Raw genomic sequence first — 22,651 nt, forward strand, 5'->3', positions numbered from 1 at the left:
AACCTGCTTCTCCCTCTCCCCTGCCCCTCCCCCTCCCCCCTGCTCATGCTCTCTCATATAAATAAATACAATTTAAAAAAAAACAACAAAAACAACCAAAACCAAACCAAACCAAACAAACCAACAAGATATTGCCTTGCACCTGTTAGATTGGCTATTATAAAAATGATAATAAATAACAAGTGTTGGCAAGGATGTGAAGAAAATTCTATAACTATGGGTGGTGATGGATGTCAACTAGACTTATTGGGGTGAACATTTCATAATATATAGAAATATCAAGTCATTATGTTGTATACCTGAGACCAATATAATGTATGTTATACTTCAATAAAAATATTTAAAAAGCCAGGTGATACCAATAAAACAGGTAAATGTGTTAAATTAAAAAAAGAATCTGAAACTAATGATGTACTATAAGTTGGCTAATTGAATTTAAATAAATTTTTAAGAAGGCAAAAAAAAAGAATTTCAAGAAAACACTACTTAAATATACAATGGCTTGGATGCCTCAGCTCTTGGTACAATTGCAATAGCTTTGAGGGCTTAGTATCTCAGTGGGCTGAAACAGACTCGTGCTACCCAACTGTAATGTAATGTAAGCCACAGATGCAAGCTATATCTATACTTCAAAAATTTCTAGTGGCCAAATTAAAACAGTAAAAAACATGTGAAATTAATTCATGTTACTTAACCCCAACTTATTATCATAACTCCAAAATATTATCATTTCAACATGTAATCAATATAAACATTATTAATATTTTATATATTTTTTGTGCTAAGTCTTCAAGCCACTCCTGCTCCTTCTTCTGCCCCAAAGAATGTAGGGCCAGTCGAATTCCTCATCCATAAGACAATCCCTTTCACGTTTTGCAAAAGGTCTTATTTCCTCCCTAAGTCATCTCTTTGACATTCTAAATATTCAAGTTCTAATAATTCTTCTCCTTTTGAGTCTTCACACCTTATTGATCACTGCCCTCTGGACATCCTCCAGTATTAGCAATTGGCCTTCTAAAGTCTGATTCACAAAACTGGTCTTATGAGTATCATGGACGTCACCCTTCCTTATTCTGAATTTATGCCTCTAAGAAGTGCAACAAAATATTAGATAAAACTGATAGCTTACTAGATGGGACAGTAGACTCAATTAAAGGGTTCAAGGTGAAACTCAATTTCTTCAGCCTGAAAATGCATTGAAGACCGAGATGTATTTACTGTGAAGTGATGAAGCTTTAGCTTCAAGACCTTCTCTTGATTGGTCCACATCAAGGCTCTGGGAGGGCTTTGGCCATACATTTGGATGGTCATATGATTTTTTGGGTAAATTTTACAAAGCAACATACTGTCTCTTACCACTCTGACTTAACCTTGCTTTCTTCCCCATGTTTGGAATGGCTGTGGACATTTTTGGAATGAGCTAAGGAGGAGCTGAATCGGGGATACATTTAGTTTAAACTGGTACAGTGGGATAAAGATGTAATTTGCAGTCATTTGATGTATAGTTATTACAGCTGGACACATTTATGTGTAGGTATTTCAACTGACCCAATGTAGGAATGGGTTGCAGAAATCCTCCTCCTTTCTGCTAGGCCTCCTTACCAGCATCAGAACACAATGGCACGGAACACTACATCAAAAACTAATGATGTAATGTATGGTGATTAACATAACATAAAAAAAAAAGCCCACAATGGCAGGATCAGAGGTTGTACATCAGTGTAACTATATCCTATTGATCCTAGTGTATCCTCTAGAAGCTAGTCTGTGAGAAGTTCTTTTAATCATCCATGTACAATTGTAGTAAATGTACAAATGTAGTAAATAAGAACAAAGTTGTCCTTATTGACATAGTTAAGACAGAAGCTCTCTTGGCAGATATATACATGGTAACATACCATATAAAATTACCACCATATATATATATATTTTTTTTTTGGTGGACTTACACAAAATAGTATTTATCAGACTTCTTGTGCTTTTAGGATATAAACTTATAGCAGTACTACAATAAATAGGTCTTTTATAAGAAAAGAACTTGGGAGATATTTCCCCAAATTTGACAATACTCCTAAAAATTTATGTGACATTAAGTGTAATGAGTTATGAAATCAAAGGAACCCTTTTATACTATAAGTAATAAAAAACAAATTTTTGTCAACCAAATCAGTAAAAGATTGAAATATCTTTCTGTTCTTTCTAGAAATACATTACAAAATTAGCGTCATATGAAGAAGTGATTTAAAGAGTAAGTAGCCAAAAAATGTCAGGTAGTAAGTTAATATAAATATTTGTTATTTTCTGGTTGTTGTAATGTTTTTGGTACTTATCAGCTTTTAAAAGTTCATTGACATTTCTTTTTTCATTCTCATTAAATGATTGCTTAATGAATAATCATTATTATTTAATGAATGGTGAATACTTAATTTTGTGTTGTCACTTTGCATTCTGTAAGAGTCCCCCCTTCTGTCATTTCTACAGGTTTCAGGCCACACAAAATATGGATCCACCCTTGCTTTCAGCAATCCTGGTAATAAAAATTATTCATCACTCAAAACCAAGATCAAATGTCACTTCCTTTATAAACTATTTTCTGAATCCCTAATCAGGTAAGAGCTACTTTAGAATTGTACAGTGATTTGTTTTAACACCTTAAAGCCATTATTAAAATGTGCCTCGTTTTCTTTCTTTCTGACTGTCCTGTATTATTTGTATTATTGTCTGTCTTCACTGTCAGAGAAATGCAAGTCTTAAGCAGAAAAGGTTGATATGGAGGGCATTGGGACCTGGAGATGATGCAACCCATTGGGTTTCCAGGGACATACCCAGGAGCATAGTTTCAGGTAATCAATGATCTAGAGGCTGCTGGTGTCAAAGAGGTCTAGAAGGTACCCCAAGGGTTAGATGAATCACAGGGACACTGAATCTCTTCAGCTGATCATAACCAGCAAGCCAAGCCAATGGTCATTACCAAGGCGATTTTTAACACTACTCAAGAAGGTTCCATGGGACATCTGGGTGGCTCAGTTAGTTAAGGTTTGCCTTCAGCTCAGGTCATGATCCCAGGATCCTGGGATTGAGTCCTGCATCTGGCTTCCTGCTCAGTGGGGAGTCTGCTTCTCCTTCTGTGTGCAGCTCCCCCTGCTTGTGCTCTCTCTGACAAATAAATAAAATCTTAAAAAAAAAAGGCTTCAGTAGAGAAATTCAAATTTAGAGGCAAGTATCAATCTAAAAGACAAAAGTATGGAAGGCCAGATAGCCTTAGAGAAATTGCATAGCAGGCAATAATCTTAGGGCCTTAGTGACTGCACCTAGAAGGACCCTAATTTCTAAACAGAAGAGCAAGGAGCTACAGCAGGATCACCAAGTAGGCTAACTTGCTTGTCATCTGGATACTTTGAGTTCTGCGTACACTAGAATGGGTATGAGCAGAGCCCATCTGCTTAGGGGTTGAATGGGCAGAGCCCGGAGGAGGGCAGTGTGATTGAGGAATATGCCAGATAATTGTTTGTGATGTTCTTTGAAGGCAGGAACTATGAGTTAAACTTGAATCTTCCTAGAAAAATGTTGAGCACTGGGTAGATACTTGGTATTTGTAAAATTAAAAAGGAAAATGATTTTTAGACATCTATCCTGTGTACACTCCAGAATTTGGCATTGTCTTTCTTGAAATGTGGCTCCCAGAAATCAACAACTGGCATCTAACAGTGAAAATTTTTACTTCTCTAGATCTTGCTGTAATTCTTTATAAATGCTATGTAAGATTGTATCATTCATTTTATGGCAGATACGGGTATTGTTTGTTTAATGACCATTACCACCTAATATGCTTGGAGTTAAGTAAGGTTTCTTTGCTTTCAGTGAGGTCTAATTTCAAGCCTTTCCCCCTGATCTTGAACATGTAACTGGTTTCTTCAACCAAAATACTGTATTTTATACTTATAAATGTTAAATTTCATCTTGAAGGCTTTTGTTTGAGCATTGCAGAATTTTGGAGTTATTATGAATGTCTTTTATTTGTTCTATTATATATCCCTTCCAGTTTTTTTGCCATGTAAAAATTTTAAAAATTTTATTTATTTTTAACTATGTATTACTTGAATAAAACCTAGATAGATTTTCTATATATGCAAACCATTGTGTGTGTGTGTGTGTGCATGCATATCTGTATCCTACAAATTTTTTACACAAAGAACTTTAATCAGTGTTAAATGGAGAACTTATTTAACCAAGACAATAAATAAAATATTGAGAAAAAGAGCCAAGGACAAACTTCTCCAAGTTTCTTAGGTCATTTGGATGATGTTATTGTGTGGATTGAATAAAAGGGTATTTAAAGAATTTTTGGAACATGAAGGCACTTGATTAATGTTAGCTTCCCCTACAACTGTTATAGATTTTGTTTTGATTTTTAATTTTCAACATCTTTTATTTGGAAATAATTTGAAGTCTATGGAAAAGTTACAACAATAGAAATAGATCATAGAATGCCAATATACTCTTTAGCCAGATTTACCTATTTTACTGTTTTACCTCATTTGCTTTCATTTGCTTTATCACTTATCATCAATCTCTCTTTCCTTCTCTTTCATACTGTTATCAACTTTAGTAAAATTAACATTGTCACCATTAGTTTACCTAATCTACTGTCCAAATTCCAATTTTGCTAAGTGTCTCAATAATGTCCTTTAATGATTTTTTCCTGTCATTAAAGAATCCAGTCTAAGATCAGGTTTTACATTTAGTTGTTATGTTTCTTTAATTTACTTTAATGTGCAAATTCTTCCACTGGTTTTTATGACATTGGCTTTTTTGAAGAATTCAGCATTTTTTTCCTTTTTTAAAACACGACTTTCCTTATTTTGGGATTGCTTGTTGTTTTCTCATGTTAAAATCATGTTATCTATTCCAGGCTGGACCAGAAGAGATGTTGTAGCCTTCTGAGTGCATCATTCTGGAAGAACATGGTGTCTATCTGCCCCTCATTGGTATAGTAATTTTGATTACTGGGTCAAAGTGTTATTCATTTTGTCACTGTATAGTCATTATTTTTTCTATTGCAACTTCTAGAAATCCGTAAGGAGACATTGTAAGGTGATGCAAATATTATGGTCCTCATCAAAAATTTCCCCTATGTTTACCATCCATAGATAATTCTTGCCTGAAACAATCTTTACTCCAATGGTGCTAAATGGTGATTTTCTAACTCTAACTCTGCCTTTCCCATCACATTTACCTTTTGATTCTAGAAATTATACTGCAAGTAAGAGCTGTCTCTTCCAATTAATTTATTAATTAGTTAATTATCAATATGGACTCATGAATTTCTATTTTTGCAATGTCTATAATTAATTACTGTCCTTAATTATTTTGATACTTAAATTGTCCCTATTTTGGCCAGTGAGAGCTCCTTCATATCTTTGTGACAAATACCCACTGATTTGTTGTTGCTGCTAGTTGTTTTAACATACTTATTTGGGGGACTAATAGGATATCCTAGGTTCATTTTGTTCCCTCCATGCTACAGGCCTGGTCAGCCATTTGTCTGAAAAGAACTGTTTCTATTTGGTACGGAATGGTATTAGACATCAAAATGTTACTGATTTTTGATAGAGATCAATATCACTTTTTTAAATGAATTATTCCTGGAATCTATCTTTTTTTCCTTTGGAAACAAGAATATCTCCTTATTCAAGTCTGCTACCACTTCTTCTTAATTACTGTCATTCTCTTAGAGATTAACAGGATCCTTTATGACTCTAAGATGTATTTCACTTAGATCCAGTGACTCGGACTCATTTTCTATTGGATACTCATTATTAGCTCTTTTTTGAAGTTCAGTATCTTCATTATAATGTAGTTTTCTGTCTTTCTTGTATTGCATACATTATGCTTAATAATGAGAATAGAAGCAAGGTATGATATGATTTGATTAGTTTTTTTGGAGGATCCTTTAAAAATTGAATATAAAATACATACGATAAAGTACCCACATCTTAAGTGTACAGTTCAATGAAATTTTACAAATTAAATACACTGGTGTAAAAACCACTAATAACAAGATATAAAAACTTACAAGCAACCCAGACGCTGCCCTAATTCACTCTGTCACTCATTATCTTCCTCAAAACAATCATTTCTTTCAATGTTTTGTAGTTTTCATTGTGTAAACCTTGTACTTCTTTTGTTAAATTTATTCCTAAGTATATTTTTGATGCAATTATAAATGAAATTGTGTTCTTAATATAATTTTAATTGTTCAGTGCTAATGTGTAGAAACACAATAGATTTTTGTATACTGATCTTGTATCCTGAAACCTTGCTGAACTCATATACTAATTCTGCTGTTTTTTTTTTTTCTATGGATTCCTTAGGTTACACACACACACACACACACACACACACACACACACACACACGTTCATGTGTCTGTTGAGATGCTTATGTAATTTTGGCCTGTTATTCTATTAATATAGTGTAATACATTGATTGATTTTCATATCAACGAACTTTGCATTCCTGGGATAAAACCACTTAGTCATGGTGTATAATCCTATTTATAGGTTGCTGGATTTAGATTTTAAAGAGGATTTTTATATCTATATTCATGAAAAGATATTCTGTAGTTCTCTTTTCTTGTGATGTCTTTGGTTTGAGTAGCAGGGTCATACTGGCCTCCCAAGATGAGTTAGGAAGTGTTCACTCCTTTTCTATATTTTGGAGGTTTATTAAAGAATGGTATTAATTCTTTACATATTTGGTAGAATTCACCTGCAAGGACTTTTTGTTTTGGGCTTTTCTTTGTGGATTTTTTTAAATTACTGATTTCATGTCTTTACTTGTTATGGGTCTATTCAGGTTTTCTATTCTGTTTTCACTTTCAGTAGTTTGCATCTTTATAAGATTACTTACATTTCATCTAGATTATCTAATTTATTGGCATACAATTGTTTATAATAGTCCCATATGGTCCTTTTTATTTCTGTGATTCGTAGTAAATGCCCCTTCTGTAATTCCTGATTTTAGTTATTTTCATCTTCTTTTGTTTATCTTGATTAACCTATTAAGTATTTTGTCCATTTTGTTCATTGTTTTAAAGAATCAACTTTTGGCTTTTCTAATTGTCTCAATTGTTTTCATATTATTTATTACATTAGTTTTTATTCTTTATTATGTATTTCTTTTGCTTGATTTTGGTTTAATTTCCTTTTTTTTTCAAGTTTCTCTAGGTGAAAATTAGGTTATTGATTTGAGATCTTTTTTTTTTTTTTTTTTTTTTTTTTTTTTAGGGGGGGGGAGGAAGGGACAGAGGGAGAGGGGAGAGAGAGAGAGAGAATCTTAAGCAGGCTCCATGCCCAGTGCAGAGTACCATGTAGGGCTCCACATAGGGCTTGACCTGGGGCTCTATCTCCCGACTTTGACATCATGACCTGAGCAGAAATCAAGAGTTGGAGGCTTAACTGGCTGAGCCACCTAGGTGCTCCAAGATCTTTTTTTTTTTTTTTTTTTTTATAAAATATAGGTATTTATAGCTATAAATTTCTCTCTAACCACTACTTCACCTGCATCCCATAAGTTTTGGCAGGTTGTTTTATTGTTTTCATTCATTTCAAAGTATTTTCTAATTTTCCCTGTCATTTCTTCTTTGATCCATTGATTATTTAAGAGTGTGCTGTTTAGGGGCACCTGGGTGGCACAGTCAGTTAAGCATCCAACTCTTGATTTCAGCTCAGATCATGATCTCACAGTCCTGGGATCAAGCTCCACATTGGGCTCCCTGCTCAGTAAGGAGTCTGTCTCTCTTTCCCTCTGCTTGCTCTCTCTGTCTCTCTCTCAAATAAATAAATCTTTTAAAAACAGGAGTGTGCTGTTTAATTTTCATATAATTGTTAATTTCCTGAATTTTCTACCTTTTTTGATTTTTAATTTCATTCCATTGTGGTCAGAGACATATTTTGTATGATTTCAATCCTTTTAAATTTATTTAGACTTATTTATTGGCCTTACTATTGATCAAGTGACCATATATATGTGAATATGATTCTATGTTTTCTATTTTTTCTATTGGTCTATTTGTCTGCCTTTGTGTCATTACCACAAATATTTTAGTTACTAGAGCTCTATAATGAGTCTTAATATATGGTAAGTCTTCCAACTTTGTTCTTATTCAAGATTATTTCTGCTGTTGTTAGCCATTTGGATTTTCATGTAGATTTGCAATCACCTTGTCAATTCCATACAAAAATTCCTTTGGGATTTTGATGGATTGCGTGAGATCTATGGATCAATTTGAGGAATATGGTATTTCTACCAAAGTGAACCTTTAATCTGTGTATGTTCTGCCATTAATTAGGTCTTCTTTAATTTATCTCAGTAAAATTTAGTTTCCTGGGAGAGTCTTTTACACACCTTTTATTAAAATTATTGCTAAGTATTTGATGTTTTTGGTGCTTATATAAGAGATATCACCTTTAAAATTTAATTTTCTCTTATTAATATTTAGAAATACAATTATATTTTGTATACTGAACTTCTATCCAGTGACCTTGTTAAATTTACTTATTAATTCTTATAGATTATCTGTATATTCTTTTGGATATTCCACATATATAATAATTTGTCTTTAAACAATTAGTGTTTTATTATTCTTTTTAAAATCATTTATTTTTATAAAAATAAAATTATTTATATATATGGTATATATAGTCAATTTATGTCAATGTCTATATATATATATAGTCTTATTACATTAGTTAATTCTTCCAGCAAATGATTGAACTAAAGTGATAGAAAGTATCATTGTCTCATTCTTGATTGCATAGACAATGCTTTCAATATTTCATCATTATTATGATGACCCCATATTTGGGTTTTTGGAAATATACTTTCCATATTATATTATTATATTATCACTAATTTTCTATTCTATTATAGATATATTATTATATTATCACTAGTTTCTATTATATTATTACATTATCACTAGTTTCTAAGACTTCTTTTGATTTAATTCAATTTTTAAATTTAATATAGTTATTGAGAAATTTAATTTTGCCAAATGTTTTCAATTGAGATGACTGTAATTTTTCTTCTTTATTCTGTCACAATGGTGATTTTTACTAATTGATTGATTTTATGGTGTTAAAATAACCTTGCATTCTTGGTATAAACACCACTTTGCCATGATATATTATCTTTTTTTTTAATATATATAGCTGTAGTTTATTTGTTAATATAAATGATTTTTACACATGTGTTTGGAAGAGAGATTGTCCTGCGATATTCCTTTTTAAAAATGCCTTTGGAAGAATATGGTATTAAATTTATGCTGGCCTTGTAAAATGTAGTGGATTGTGTTTCTTCATTTTTTATTTTCTGGATCAGTGTATGATTGGTGTTTTCTACCTTAGATGTTGAAGAATATACCAGTTCATCCATCTAGGCTTGAAGTTTTCTCTGTAGAAAGGTTTCAAACTACAGATTTGATTTTTTAAATAAGAGCAGTACTATTCAGATTTTCCCATCCCCTTTTTGCTAAAAATCTTAGTAAGTTGTATTTTCAAGGAATTTATCTATTTTTTCTTTGACTCACGGTTTTAATTTTTTTCAAAATTTTAAGCACTTTTAAATTATATTTTGTTACTGATTTCTAATATAATTCTTTTCCTGTTAGAGGAAGTTACTTTATGTAACTTCAGTTCTTTAAATTGATGCTTCTTAAATTTATTTCTCAAGCCCTTCACTTCCCTAGAGCTTTAGACTTTCTCTCTCTCTCTGTCTCATACATACACCTGCTTTTAGATAAGATTATAAGGAATAAAGTGTAGAGTGAGAAGCCCACTTATCCATGGGTGCAATCTTAGGAACACCAATGTTTGGGACGAAGAAAAGGATCCAACTAAGAACACAATGAAAGACTAGAAGAGAGAACTTTTTATTTCCAGAAAACTAAGAGATTAGGGCTTCAAAAAACAGTACAAGCCTTTGTGCAAATAGGTACTTATTAGCTGTTATAATTTCGCTCTTTCCCATAATAATGGGATGTTTAGAAATGTGGCTGAAGCAGCAGTTTCTACCCTTATAGAAGCCTTTACAAAATCATATCTTATATCATAGTTCTCCCCAAATCCTAATAGGTAGAGTGTTAGAGTATAAGGAATTGAAGGTGAACTTGGAGGTCAATTCTCTCTCTGTGAAAAAACAAATGTTAAAAAAAAAAAAAAAGCCCAGCAGGGAAGCAAAACCAAGCTCGGCTTACAGGAGAAAATAGCAAACTGTAGGGAGAATTCCTGGAGCATAGAAGAACAGGACATGGGCAAGGATAAGGAAAGGTCTAGTTTTCAAGAGACCAAAATGAACTTTTTTCTTAGGCTAAAGGCTTAATGAGCTTCTCCCCAAGTCGAGAAACTCGCAGGTTTCCCAGTTTGAAGTCATTAGCATATCACAGGCGTGCCCCTTTTTCTAGGATGCTAAATTGTGATAACATTTCAATAGGAGAAGTGGGAACCTGACCTGCTGTTTTTCACTTCTTGCCTCATTAACATACTTGAGGGTTTGGGAAATAAATTTAAGAAGCACATGGCTTTTTAATTTCCCTTCCCAGATTTCCAACATTTTCGACTAGTTTAGGTATACTTTCTTGGAGATATTGCACTAGAATGTTTATATAAAATGCTTGTGGAGAATATGTCTAAAGCATTTTATAAAGGCTAACTTCTTTTTTGCTAGATTTTCACTCTGGGAGTTTGTTCCATTTCAGGGGACAGAGTTTGATCTGGAGTGAGCTATGTAACCACACAGCTGTGATGCCCTGTCATGGAGAAAAGCTGCATGTGTTGGACATGTTATCTCTATCTTCTCCACTTCTGACAGATAATTGGTCCTGTTAGTGCTCAGGCCTGGGTTCTGCTAAGAGCGTCAGTGAGTCTGTGTAAGAAAGTTTGAAAGAAGCTGAGCACCAAGCCTCTTTTAGTGTTAAGAGTTCAGAAGAAAGGGAGAGCTAATTCTGCCTGGAGGAATGTAGAGGGTGAGGGCTGGGGTACAGCAAATGCTTCCGAATGAGAAGGTAGGGAACAAGAACATGTAGGGGGACGGTGGCAGGAAGTGGTGATGTGACCTTCCTGACAACCATCTGCAGCTTGAATGAGTTCTTCCAAAACTGATGAAGGGCTTGGAAAGGAGTAGATATCAGTGGAAACCGGTGTAAGGCCTAAGCTGCATGCCCAGAGGAATCTAGGAAAGGGAACAAGACAGACTATGAGAATGATGCTGGTATGATCCCTGGAAATGAGCTTGGAATTATGGGACAATCTTCAGACTTTCAGCAGCCAAGGAGTATGGCAGGAGATGGGCAAGAATTATGGGACAGTCATCAGACTTCAAGCAGCCAAGGAGTAAGCTGGGGTTCTGGCCAAGTAAGCCTCTGTCTCCCAGGGGCGAAGGGCTCCATCTGACACCTCCAGTCCATTTCTGTGGCATTCCTCTTTTCTGTCCTGTTTCTCCATTCTCTTTATCCTTTCCATCAGAGTCTTCAAAATGTAGGAAAAAAAAACTCCAGGCTCTCAAAGTTTGTAAAGATCAAGTTATTTTGAGGGAAATTCAAAGAAGGCAGAGAATTAAACTTAAAATTTTTGGAAAATCTGGAAAAAATAGATTATATACAGCTAGAAGGAGGGACATTATTTGAAATGTCCTATGTATTCTACATGATGCAGAAATCTGCACAGACAATAATAGCAGTTCACTGACGCTAAGCCACTTTATTTTGCCTTATATGCATTCTGCATTGATTAATAAATAGTAGAAGAATTATTTTTTAGGGGTCATATGTTGGTATCCGAGTAAATCATTCTGTAAGCATAGAATATGATAGCAATATCTATGATCATAACAGTATTATTGATATGAAATGATGCATTATCCAAATAGTTTTCTTCCTTGCTTATGTTTATTTCCCATAGGTATGTATACTTATATTTGGTACCTATGTATATGCCTTGCTCCTGTCTCATATATATATATATATGTGTGTGTATTTCTAAGCTGGCCATTTTATTTTTTTAAAAGATTTTATTTATTTATTTGAGAGAGACAGAGAAAGCATGAGCAGGGGGAGGAGAAAGGGGAAGGACAAGAAGACACCCCGCTTAGTGCAGAATCCCACACGAGGCTTGATTCCAGGACCTTGAGATAATGATCTGAGGCAAAGTCAGACCCTTATCTGACTGAGCCACTCAGGTGCCCCTAAGCTGGCCATTTTAAGACATACTGTTTACTTTCATCTTCTGAGGTATCATTTATTAGTAATTCTGTTCAACAAGGGGTCATCTACAGATATAATGAACATAAATCTAAACTTTATTTAGTCCAATAACACCAGCTGCAGGAGCCTTTGGAGGACATCATTTTGTATATGTGCAGACACCAATGATTTTCTAATTACCAAATTCAGTAATTTCTTTTCTGGTTAATCGATCACATTTGACATTGGTGGTTAACTTCTTGAAACACTCTTATCCCTTGAATTTCCAGATTTCACTCTTCTCTAATTCTCTTCTAACTTATCTCATTGTCTTTTCTCTATTGCTGTCCTCCCTCTATTTTTATGTCCCTAGTACGTCAGAGCTGGAATTTTAACTTATTCTTTTGTCTCTCTACATAATTTGGGCCATGTTACACATTCATATGGCTTTAGCAACTATTTTAAGCTAATTATTTCCAAATCTTGATCTTTAGCTGCATTGTGTCCCCTTGAATTCCAAGTTCATATTTTCAACTACCTACAGGAGGTCCATAATCAGATGGGTTGCAGGCATCTTAAGCTCACAACTTCAATAGTAAATTTTTATCACTTCCATAATTCTCAAGTTTCAACTCCTTCTTCTACTGTATTCTGTTTTGTGTAGTGGTATCATGGCCAACCCATGATTTATTAGATGTAGTGGAGTGGAGGACTCCATACTGTTGGGCTTCTGGTTGGATCTGACCAATGAGGGGCAAGCAGGAGAGAAAAGGTTAGATTACCCTGCTATATCTGTGTTTTGGAATTGCCCTTCTGGCAATGGATTCTTCCATGGCTCTACCTCTTGCCGAGAGTGCTCTCTTCCACACCTCCAGCTCTCATCTGGTAAAAGCATTTCCTCAAAAGGTAATTTTTTTTTTTAACGTGAAGATAAGGTCAACCATTTTCTAACCATGTTTCTTTAAGTAAATATATATATTTAGTGTTAGTACCTACCAAGTTAAGCTTTGTGAAGATACAGAGATTAATTTTTCAAAAATGTGTTTTGATTTCAGGATGCTCACCATCTACTGGGAGAAACAAATGTACATATATAAACATAACACAGAAGAAATAAAAATTAAATCTCCTAAGAGATACAAATAAAAAAATTCTGGCAGTTGACGCAAATGTGCAAGATGTGGAATTTCTTAAGATTCTGCTAGTGCAAATATCTGCAAGATATTCTTGAAGTGGGTCAATTGAAATATATCTATCCAAAAAACAAAAAAACAAATAACAAACCAACAACAACAACAAAAACACCCCAAAACCAAAATATTTCCTCTTTCTATTGCTTCAGTGCTAGGTAGTATCTTCCTTTCATTGCTTGTCCTTGGATAGCTAAGTATCTCCTGATGTTTCTTTTAACTTTTCCCCTATGACTATATATAGTTTCTTTGTTAATTCTCCCCAAATTCCTTCTGAGCTTCCTTTCTGTTTTCTACCAGACCTTAACTGATCGGTGATCTTGGAGTCTTTCACATTGAAAACCGAGCAGGTCCCTCCGGCTCTTGTAACCTATTCTGCCTTCAATAGAAATTTGCTGCTCCAATCCCAACTCTTTGGAATCCAACCCTGACTTTAGTCCCTTGATAGTATCCTGGATTGAGGACCCCTTTTCCAATAAGGTATTCAGGCATTTTAAAATTTATAAACCTTTAACTCTGAAGGGAGCCTAGAATTTGAGGCCATTATCTCTGCAAGGGCCACCTAGCTGCCTATCACTTTTCTATCACTCACTCATTTATTGACTCTTCATAAATTCCGTAAGACCAAGAACTGGTGCTCCCTTGTTGCCAACTCTATTTCCAGAGCCTAACCAAGTACCCTTTACATTGTAGGCACTTTATATTTGTTAAATGGGTGAATGAATACATAAAGGAATGATTTAAACAAAAAAAATTTTTGACTACCCTTTGTCTTAGGCCTCCGTTGGTGTGGGAAATAAGGATGGCTACAAGTGTCCCTTATCCCTGGATGCCTGCGCCTTTGCCCAGTGACTTTGCCAGTCTTCCTACCACAAGGTGGTGTCTATTTCCCCGCATCTGTACCTGGGCTGCCTTCTGACTTGCTTTGACCAATCAAGCTTGGTGGAAGTGATGCTGTGTGTCCTCTGTGGGAAGGCTGTAAGAGGCCTCGCAGTGTTGCCTTGAGACAGCGTGTAAGGGAGCAAGTCTAGCCAGCTGGAGGAAGAGGCCATGTGGAAAAGGACGAAGGAAGCCCAGCTGACAGGTGGCACCTACTGCCAGACCTGTGAGTGAGGCTAGAAACTTCCAGCTCAGCCAGTCTTTCTAGATGAATGGGGCCACTTGAGTGAGCCCAGGTAAAGGCATGGCAGGAACCACCAGCCAATGTGCAGAATCACATGAGATGATAAATCATTGCTTTTGTAGGCACATGCCTTTAAAGATGCCATGACTTTAAAAATAAACAAGTCAGTGTCATTCCCTTTAAGGAGCTTATAATCTACTGGGAAAGACATATCACATGTACTAATAATTTCTGGTTCTGGTTTGAGTCAATTATGGATACAATTGTAAAATCTTCCTACTGGAGTTGTGAATGATTCTTGGCAGCGAGGAAAAGGACATCTAACAAAAATAAAAGGAAGACAGAGAGACCTTGAAAAAAAACTCACGTTTGGCCTAATACATGTGAAATATTGGAAATGGGGAGACACACATGCACAAAGCTGGGGAATTGGAGCCATTTATTTTATGCATTATTTGGGAAGGAGGTATGAATTTAGTATTGTCCTAACCATCTCAGCTTTTCTTCATGGGAGCACGCAGGAAGAATATATTTACACTGGGTTCTGTACGGATATTACATATATTTTACATACAAGCTCTGACAGACTCAATTCAGAGCGAAGAGTAATCTTTCAGATACTTTTTATTGCATTTATATTATAAATTCCATTTGGTGGGCGAATATCACTGTAAGCCTCGGCATTCATATGCTAATGTTATAAGTTGGAGTTGTCAAGAGAATTATGCACAGGCTTGAGTACATGTGTGTGTGAGTGAGTGATATTTGTGTTTGCCAAAGCAGCATGTGCTCCTGAAGGGAGAGTGTGTCTTATCTTACTAGCTGTCTGGTCTCAGTTTCTCTCTCTAATGTGCCAGGAAGAAAATGTCTTTATCACTGAATATTTTGGTGATGCACAGATTCCAGGATGCCCTCCAGTGGTATGAGACATCTGTGTGTGTGTGTGTGCGCACGCACACCCACATGTATATATGTGTGTGTACATACACTCATTAGGAGTGGGGGATTAGGAGACTTTTTGCTTCTATGTTCTCCTTATTTCATGGGATATCTTTTAACATTCTCTCAGAATTTTGAACTCCTTTGGTTTCACTATATTTATGAGACAATTTAACATTCCACAGACGAAAGGAAAGTGCTCTGGTATTTCACTGTTTCTACAAGAACAATAACCTTATTTAATTGGGTATCCTCAGTAGAAACCTTCTATATGTGTCTTAAATTTTAATAACTTCATAGCAGTGATAAGCAGCAGCAGAAGGCATGACGTTTGATGTAATTGTAAGGTAGAGTTTGAGCAGTGAGACTGGGGGCTCTGGAAGAGCGCCAATTCAGTGAGATTGCAGGTGAGGCCAGGGATGCTCCACTAAAGCATTCTGTGGGCAGGGGGATGTCACTGAAGGATTATAAAGTGAGAGGTAATATCCAGGTCCAGGTTCATATCTTGGATGTCTCACTGAAGCAGGGGTTTGGAGGAAAGACCTGTCCATACCCGAGTGGATCTTCTCTCTCACCAAGCCAAGTAAGGTGTTTTACCCACCATCAAATGTTTCTTAGCAAGTTTGTCAAGAACTAGAATGTGGACTGTCATTTCTCTGGGTCCATGTATGGTTCTGGGTCCACCTTCATCAGAATTTCCCAGGAGATACTTGTTAAGGAAGCTAATTCCTAGACCCTATTTCATACTTGCTGAATTAACATCCTTGTGGATTGTTAATATTTTATCCTGACTTTGTTCAAACTGCTCCCTTTATCCTGAACACTCTTGATTTTTCCTTTTCTGTCTCAGTCATTTTTTCAAAATCCAGCTAAATCATCACTTCAATCCTGTGTCCGGACAGAATTGACCACTTTCTCCATTGTGCTCCTACTATTCCCTTTAATTATTTCTTTTTTTTTTTTTAAAGATTTTATTTATTTGTGTGTGTGTGGGAGAGAGAGCACAAGCAGGGCGAGCCGCAGGCAGAGGGAGAAGCAGGCTCCCACTGAGCAGGGAGCCCGATATGGGACTCCATCCCAGGACCCTGGGATCATGACCAGAGCCAAAGGCAGATGCTTAATCCACTGAGGCACCCTCCCTTTAATTATTTCTACACAGAATATCATGACACATTAAGACACTTCTTTGTATTTGTATTCTTCCCACTCAATCTTTAGAGAACAGTGATTATGACATATGTGTCTCTGTTTCCTCTCTGCCTACCATAGGAGTTTAGGGGTTTCATAAACATTGTTGGATAAATATACAAATACATGAAAGTTTCTTGAGTGTATCTACGTTTCTAATTTTTCTGTAGCCATTTGTGTCTCAGTGTTTTTTGAATGCTTGTTTTGTGCCTAAGTCTGTACTTATTGCCAGTGGAAGGTCATAGGTTTCTAGTTGGGGCAATATAGCACATCTAGTTGAAACTCATGTGTTGTGGTCGAGGTGTGATGCTGTGGGAGAGATCAGCATTGGTTAGTACCTCAGACAGCTAGGTGAAGAATTTGGGATTTGAAACAGATCTTGAGGGTCCAGTGAAGTTTAGAAAGGTGAGGAGAGGCCATGCCATTCACAGTCAGTGTTCAAGTAGACATGTATATGGAAGAGGCCAAGTTCACAATAAGAATTGAGGGTGAAAAAAAAGGATGAGTGAATTGAAAAGAGTGGCAGTCTATAAGTATGGAAGAATAGATAGATAATTCTTGGAGGAAAATAAATGAAACCCCTGGCAACATTTAAGAAAAGAAGTTTTTTATACAAAATGGAAAAAACAGGACGTAAACAGTGGGAACCACAAAAAGCAAATGAAAATATTCAAAATCATGAATTTGTCTACACTGCCCGAGAGCATCTTGTCTAAAGAAGGAAGCTATGCATGATGTGACGTATGTGCACAACGAATAAGGCCACGTTGCTCATTTCAACTTTTCCTATGCTTCACTGTGACTTAAAAATGAATCCGGGACCTACTACCCTGTCCCACGCTGGACATGTGAGGACTGTCTTTTTTTTTTTTTTTTTTAAAGATTTTATTTATTTATTTGACAGAGAGAGACAGAGCGAGAGAGGGAACACAAGCAGGGGGAGTGGGAGAGAGAGAAGCAGGCTTCCCGTAGAGCAGGGAGCCCGATGCGGGGCTCGATCCTAGGACCCTGGGATCATGATCTGAGCCAAAGGCAGATGCTTAACGACTGAGCCACCCAGGCGCCCCGAGGACTGTCTTTCACGTTGTACCAGAGCTTCCAGTGTCAGGAGCTTCTCCAGCAGAGCAACTCTGGAGGAGACATGTCTTTGTGATGGGCAGCTGGCGGAGTCCATCTTGTAATGTGAATGGTCTCACTGGTGACACCAGAAGCTATTCAAAAGGTAGAGAATGGTGCCTAATGTAGGTCCCAATCACAAATCATCAGACATGGTGGAACTCTTGTTCCACCTGAGTTTCCTGACCCATATGCTACTTCTATTATTTGTATATAAATTTCTCTACTTGTGAGTAGCATTCTGTTTGGCTTCTGCTGATGAAAACTCTGATGCCAAGGATAAGGTATATGATTTTTCCCTTGGCAGACTCATCTGTAGCTTTGGTCTCTCCAGGCTTGTAACGAGAGAGCCATCCTATATGTGAAGCAGTCTGGGACTTTCTGCTTAAGTACTTCCAAAGAGGAAACATGAAATCCATATATAGCAAAGGGCCAGACGGATTGTGCCAGGAAGCAAACACTGAGGCAGGTGTGCTTGGCTAGTCAATGCCTAAAATCCAGAGAAAGTTGAAGTGTGTATGACTAAGATATCACAACAAAAATGACATATATAAGCTTTGAGAGAGAAGCATTGTACCAACAGGGTTTATGGTTGGTGAATTATGGGGCCAGATTAATGTGAGCTCAATCATCGGGACAACTTGGGAAATTTCTGCCTCCTGAGAGTTCCCAAAGATTCATTTAGATTTCATATCTCTGTGATGTGTGGCTCCATAAATTCTGGGCAAAGGCAGAAGGAGAAAGACTTGCACCTGTGGTCCAGGAGTTCCTGCCCACCTTCAGGGGCGTTGATCCTGCCAGTTATAACTTGGAAGCTGTCATGTGTTTTCAGAAGAGGAAGGTGATTCTTGCAGAGTGGCCATGTACAGATTTGGGAGAATGGGGGTTTAACCTGACACGGTGCCATTTAGAGGGGGGACGTCCTCAGATGACCTTAGTTAATATTCATTCTTCTCTAAAACTGGGATTTAGCTGACAAACTACATGAGTTACTGCATCTTTTTATTTGTGTGAAGTAGAGGCTGGAAATTTATGGAATAAGAAGTGATAAATCAAAGAGATGGGAATGAATAAGAAATGGCGCTCTTAAACTTTTGTATTTGTTGATGCACCAGCAAAAAATAAACAGCCTGGAAAAGTGAAGACAGTAAAATACTTTTGAGTGCCTTCTAGAAATGCATAATATAAATGGGATGCATTATATTCATTTATGCTCCTAGAAGGCACAATTCTTTTTTGAGTGCTCAAAAGAAAGAATGATTTGATACATGGGGAAAAAGTGCTAAAAGAAACTTTTAAAATATTTGCCACTGGAACATCATTTCAAACCTGTCAGAAATGTGGCAGGAAATAGAACACTTCTGCCCTGACAATGTTTTTGGGAAAATGGGCCAACTAAACATCATTTGAAGGCAGTAAGGAGGAAAATGCTCAGAAACACAATTTTATTTCCTTTTACAAATTCTTCCTCCAGAGTTTTTAGTCACTCACAAAACAGATGTCATTTTTGAAAATGCAGAATTGCAAAACACAAAAAAATCAACATCCTTCAAGAATACTGTTGTGCTTTCTTCTTATTTGCTGGTAGAAAACATGTGTGTCTTGAATACCAATTATCTTTTCAGTTCAGTATTTTCTTCAGAGAACAAAAACTTTCTGGTACAGCTGCAGAAGCACAAACAAAATGGTATCACAGAAGAGCAACTAGCACCTTGGAACCAGCTGTTTATGCTATTTTGTCAGCTTCTCTTTAACCCTCTGAGTCCTGAATGAGAGTGGGGAACATTCTGGAATATGATTAACTCTGTGTGTCTTTGTGCATGTGTTTAATGCGCTCTCAGCTTGCATTGGAGGGCTGTTAGAAGACAGACAGGCCTACATTCTAGTCCCAGCAGTGCCATGTATTAATCTTGGGACTTTGGGGAATTGATTTAACTTTTCCAAGCTTCATTTTCTCATCTGCAAAATGGCTATGATAATATTTGCCTCATAGTGTTGTTATGAGAAGTAAGACAATGCATATTAAAATACTTAGCACAGCACGTCGCATGTAATAGGTGCTTGATACATGGTAGTATTATGAGATTGTGACCTATTTGAAGTCAAAGTCTTGTTTTTGAGCCCTGCTCTACTATTATGGTGGAAGGCACACAGAATATTTGCTATTCAAGTGACGGTTCCTCTGCAGCATTGCATAAATATCTGAGGTCCTGTGTATAGGCACTTTCACCTGTGCTGTGGTAATTCTTCCAGAAACCTGTATAATTGTATCATTATTGCCATTTTTCTAGATAAGAAACTAACATGCAGAAAGGCTCAGGAGGTTGCTCAAGTTCAAGGCAATTACTAGTATGCTGGGTTCAAATTCAAATTTTTAAGTCAAGCATTGTTTCCAGTGAGACTTCCTAAAACAAAACAAAGGGAAACAAAAACGCCCAACAACTACACAAACCTAAACCAATAGCGGTGAGAATATATTGGTGTATCACAGTATGTGCCCAGTGGAAAAGTCAGTCTGCGAAAGCCGGGGAAAGCAGGCAGCCTCTGGGCTCTGATTCAATCAGGAAGCCTCAGAGGTGCGAGTGTTCAAATGGGAGATTTACTATGATCTGGAGGTGTGGAGCCAGAGGCTGCTTCCAATTGAAATTATAATTTCATCTTTCCAATCCACAGAAAGTACATTAGCTATAATTTGTTACTTTGAGCCAGGCTCATCCACACCTTTGGTGTTTTGCAGGCTCCCACTGACTTTTGGAAAAGGAAATTGAAAGGCATCTACAGAGCATGTGCGGCACGTTGACCGACACATGGCCAGGAACGGCGAACTTTCCTAAGAAAAGCAACTTTTATATAAAAGGCTCGATTCCACACCCTTTAGCTTCATGTAGACGAGGTAAAAGGGTTTCATTTTTTAAATGAAGTAAAAAGTAAGATATTGTGGTTTCTTTAGTGTGAATGGGATTGATTCAAAAAACATCCTTTTTTTCCCACAGACTCCTTTGAAACAAAATCAAAGAGGATACGGGGCAAAGGAAAAACAACCTATCCATCTCCCCAAAGGAGAAAGGTATTCGTACTAGATGGTGAGTCCAGGGGCAAGGACAACATGCCATGTCTCTTACTGTCTCTCTTCTCAGTAGGCATTTCTTTTTCACAAAGTCAGGGCAGCATAATCTGAAATTAAAATCCCCGATACCTTCTGCATGAAGGTTGGAAGCGGATGCTCAGGTCCTCCGAGTTGCCTGGGATGTGGCTGCCGGGGCTGCATCCCTAATAGATGCAGTGACTTTGAGGAAGAAGAGGCTCGGCTGTCCGGGGACAGTGCCGGCCAGCATGACTCATGAGGAAGGGCAGGGCCCAATCGAAGAAGAGCAACACTGAAAGACCTTTTGGGTAGAAATCACAGTCTTTTGCTTGAAGGCATCTTGCTGCTGGATGACACCAGCCTCTCTTGTACATGTTGCCTGTGTCGTTTCTCCCCAGTGAAAGCCCCAAATGACCTTGCAGTTGGTTTTCCATTATGCTCCAACTGGAATGTGCAAGAGGGCTTGCTGTTTGCTACTGGTGACTTTGGAGGGAAGCAGATAGTTTAATTTCTCTAGTCTGTGTGTCTGTCTGCTTGATGCCCCTGCGGTCAATCCATGTTTTCCTGGAGTGATGGTGGGGAGCAAGATTGGCTGGTATCAAACCCCACTCTGTCTTTAACTTTTGGAATATTTCCCTAGATTATAATTGGTGTTGGGGAAAAAAAACCCTCTGCAGATTTTACCAGTGATCTGTTAGCCCTAATATGATTGGGGAAAGGGGTGGAGATGGAGTCCTGGTCGCATGACTTGGAACTGATGGCGGTATTCTTGTCACAAGTGAGATTGGAAAAGGAAGAGGTGCTTACTCATCCCTTCTACTCTGTTGACATAAAGTCACCATCCTCAATGTTAAGGCTACTCTTTATTCTGGAGTGGTTTGGCTCACCAGTGGATGGTGAACTTTTGCCATGATGAGCCATGAAAACTACTCTTGAAGATTAAGGGAATATAAATAATAATTCGTATCTCCATTAGGGTGATGGAACAACCTGGTTTGCTTGGGATTGAGGGGTTTCCTGGGATATGAGATTTTCCATTTTACAACCACAATAACACCAGGGGCGCCTGGGAGGCTCAGTCGGTTGAGGTTTCGACTCTTGATTTCGGCTCAGGTCATGAACTCAGGGTTGTGAGATTGAGCCCCATGTGGGGCTTCACGCTCAGCGTGGAGTCTGCTTGAGATGCTCTCTCTCCCTCTCCCTCCACCCCTCCCCACATTCACACACACCCTCTATCTCTCAAGTAAATAAACAAAATCTTTAAAAACACAAAACCACAATAATACCAGAAAAATAACCTATCACAGGAGGATAGCAGAGCGTAGAGAGCTGAACTGAGAAGCAGAAGCCCTGATATTAAGATCGGGCTGTTTAACTGACCAGCTGTGTGGCCCTGAGTAACCTTTCTCCAGGGCAGTTTCTTCAGCTGCAGAATGAAAGTTCTGGCTGGATGGTCCATGGGGTTCCTTCCTGCTTCCATGGCCCATGATTTCAAGACTATTGACAGTGACTGGCATGGAAGCAAAATAAAAAAAGAGATCCTATAATGTCTTTAAAAGGTTGTATTTCAGCTTGCCCAGCCTAGAAACTTGGAAATGCCTCCATCTCTGTTGCAAGCAGCCTGTGCTTGTGCATCTCTCTGCAGTCTCCTAGAGTTCAAAGAAAGGACACATCCTCTGGACTTCGCGCACCCTGCCCTGTTTGTTGGAACTCTCCTGTGCACTTGGCCCTCCCTCCCACTGTCACGACCTTGGTTCAGCCTGCCATCA

At 37.3% G+C, this 22,651-nt stretch overlaps 1 long non-coding RNA gene across 1 annotated transcript; it reads left to right on the forward strand.

Annotated features, from left to right (window-relative positions):
- Positions 1–2,198: 2,198 nt before the first annotated feature.
- On the forward strand, positions 2,199–20,956 carry LOC116642966. The gene is made up of 5 exons (XR_004301461.1): positions 2,199–2,248; positions 2,482–2,609; positions 4,913–4,988; positions 20,535–20,690; positions 20,791–20,956. It is a non-coding gene; the product is annotated as an uncharacterized LOC116642966 (long non-coding RNA).
- Positions 20,957–22,651: the final 1,695 nt, after the last annotated feature.

Source organism: Phoca vitulina, unplaced genomic scaffold (assembly GCF_004348235.1).
Source record: "Phoca vitulina isolate PV1807 unplaced genomic scaffold, GSC_HSeal_1.0 scaffold25, whole genome shotgun sequence".
NCBI lineage: Eukaryota > Metazoa > Chordata > Mammalia > Carnivora > Phocidae > Phoca > Phoca vitulina.